This window comes from Mus pahari, chromosome 3 (genome assembly GCF_900095145.1).
Source record: "Mus pahari chromosome 3, PAHARI_EIJ_v1.1, whole genome shotgun sequence".
Lineage (NCBI taxonomy): Eukaryota > Metazoa > Chordata > Mammalia > Rodentia > Muridae > Mus > Mus pahari.
The window spans coordinates 120,781,237-120,783,740 of record NC_034592.1 but is presented as its reverse complement, the minus strand read 5'-3'; positions in this window follow the sequence as shown (position 1 = coordinate 120,783,740).

The window sequence follows — 2,504 nt, the reverse complement described above, 5'->3', positions numbered from 1 at the left end:
CTCTCTGTCTCTCTGTCTCTCTGTCTCTCTGTCTCTCTGTCTCTCTCTCTCTCTCTCTCTCTCTCTCTCATACTTGTGTCTGAGGTAATAAAAGACACTGTCTTTTAACTATGGAAATGCCAACCTAGGGATTCTATGATCTTTTCTTTAGGAAGAAAAGAAGGAAAAGAAGTCCAAGGCACAACCAAGGGATGGGTATCACACAGGGACATGGATGGACTCCAAGATGCAAAGACTATATTGCTGTTCATGATGGATGCTAGCGTCAGCGTTCCATTTTAAGCAGATGCTACTGATACCTCTTCTTTCGTCACTATGATGGTTATAACGTGGTGAGACAATTGTTTGGAAAAGAACCTTTAGTTCACTATACAGTCTACTGTATACATGGTCTACTCAAGGTTTCATACTAGGAGGTTATGAAGGACTTACGTTGGTTGCAGTGAAGGCATACAATCTTAGGCATGGACAGGTGAGCTAGAATCTTTCTAACTTAATCTCCAAGGACACTTGACATAGATTTCCCATTTTCGTGATCTGTGGAATGCACTTGGTCATAAGGTATTCCCTTGGCAATCTTTGGCAGCTACATGATGGGAAACACATGGCTTAAATGGTGTCAGAGTAAGATAGAGTCACATCTAGAAAGAACTTAGATCACACTTATGCTACACCTTTTGCACAGCACAGTAAGAAGATGGGTGACTGAGTAGTTCCATGAGTCATTTTATGCTCTTGACTATATTACAGAAAAGTGGCAAGTATTTCTACAGGTTCATAAGAATTGGATTTGATATCAAGGTAGGACAAAGGCATCAGTAACTAATTAAACTACCTGTTTTGCTTTTGCTTTGTTTTGGTTTTGGTTTTGGGTTTTTTGTTGTTGTTGTTGTTTTTTGTTTTTTGTTTTAGTTGGATAAAAGCAATAGTTCAGAGCAAGGAATAAAGCAAAATCACCAACTCACTGTTTGGCATCTTAAAGAACTGACATTTTCCTTGGAGGTTTGCTGTGCTCTTTGCATGACTTCAGGGATTTGGTCTGAACGGGGCCCGATGCAACAAAGAAAAGACAGACAAATAGAAACCCAGTCACAGAAAATCTGGGATTGGGTGGGCTGGCTCTCTTCCAGAATAGCCATAGCATCTCAGAAGCTCAGTGTATTCATTACATATGGCGGAACAGAAGTGGAATTGTTGCATACAACTGAACAAGGAGACAAGTTTAAGAGCAGTCTTTATAGGGAAGCCATCTTCAGGCTGAAAGCTTCAGGGTCGAAAGCTGTAATGGACAGTTTTTGCACATACTATCAACAGTCACACTTGGACTAAGAGAGAAGGCTTTGCTATTTTCCCATGGATCTGAAGTTTTGTATCCTTGACATGGCTGTGCCAATAGAGAGATAAAACACAGTGAGAGAAATTCTAGGTACAAAATGTGGAATGAGAAAAGTCAGATGTGTTGGGACCTGCATACAGTCTAAACCTTTGAAGAACCAAGTCAGCAGAATTATGAATTTGGGGTTAACATTGGTCACATAAACAGTTCTGTTCCAAGTTGAGCTACACAGAGAGACTTTACTTAAAATCAAAAGATGAAGAAGAAGGAAGGTATTCAATGCATGTTTCTTAAAAGGGGCTCATTGTAAGAACTTGATTATAGAAATAGCTTGGGATGTTCTGCAGGGATTGTTCCTCTTCCTTACAGTTCTGAAGCTCAGAACCAGTGGTGCCAAGACACAATGTTACTGAAAAGAAAGAAAGAAAGAAAGAAAGAAAGAAAGAAAGAAAGAAAGAAAGAAAGAAAGAAAGAAAGAAAGAAAGAAAGAAAAAAAGAAAGAAAGAAAGAAAAGGATAGAACAGAAAAGTCACTAAGGAAGGACAGAGCTTGGGCTAAACAAAAAGTTCTTCTAAGTGAGAGTGATTTGGAGTTGGGTGCCTCCATCTACCTTAGTTTAGACAAAACCAAGATCTCATCTCCAGCTACTTTCTATAAGCAGGTCCACTCTTGTCCATCATTGTCTTTACAGAACCAAACATCTCTTGCTAGGATTCTATGTTTATGGCTCAAAGAATATTTCTTGCAAATTGGTCCAAGAATGTGTTGGTCTCCAACAGAGAACCAAACTAAATTATTACTGGTTTTAATTCTAGGTTTAAAAAAAATAATGCCATCGTGGCTACTAAAATTGTTATTTTAATTAATCGCATTAGCATGCCTTTGTTTTTGAAGGGAAGTGGTAAAAACGTACATTGTATTTGAGGAGACAATGCACTGTAGACCTAACAAAATTACAAAAATAAATAAATAAATAAATAAATAAATAAATAAATAAATAAATAAATAAATATCCTAAAACAATTTATAGTCATTTATATAGTGACTTACCTATATATTCAACCACTATTTAAAAAGTTTAAAGTATATGTCTAGCTCTTTGAAACATGTCAAAACTTTGGCTTAAGAATGGAAATAAATTTGAAATACTTCTTCTGCAATCAAAATG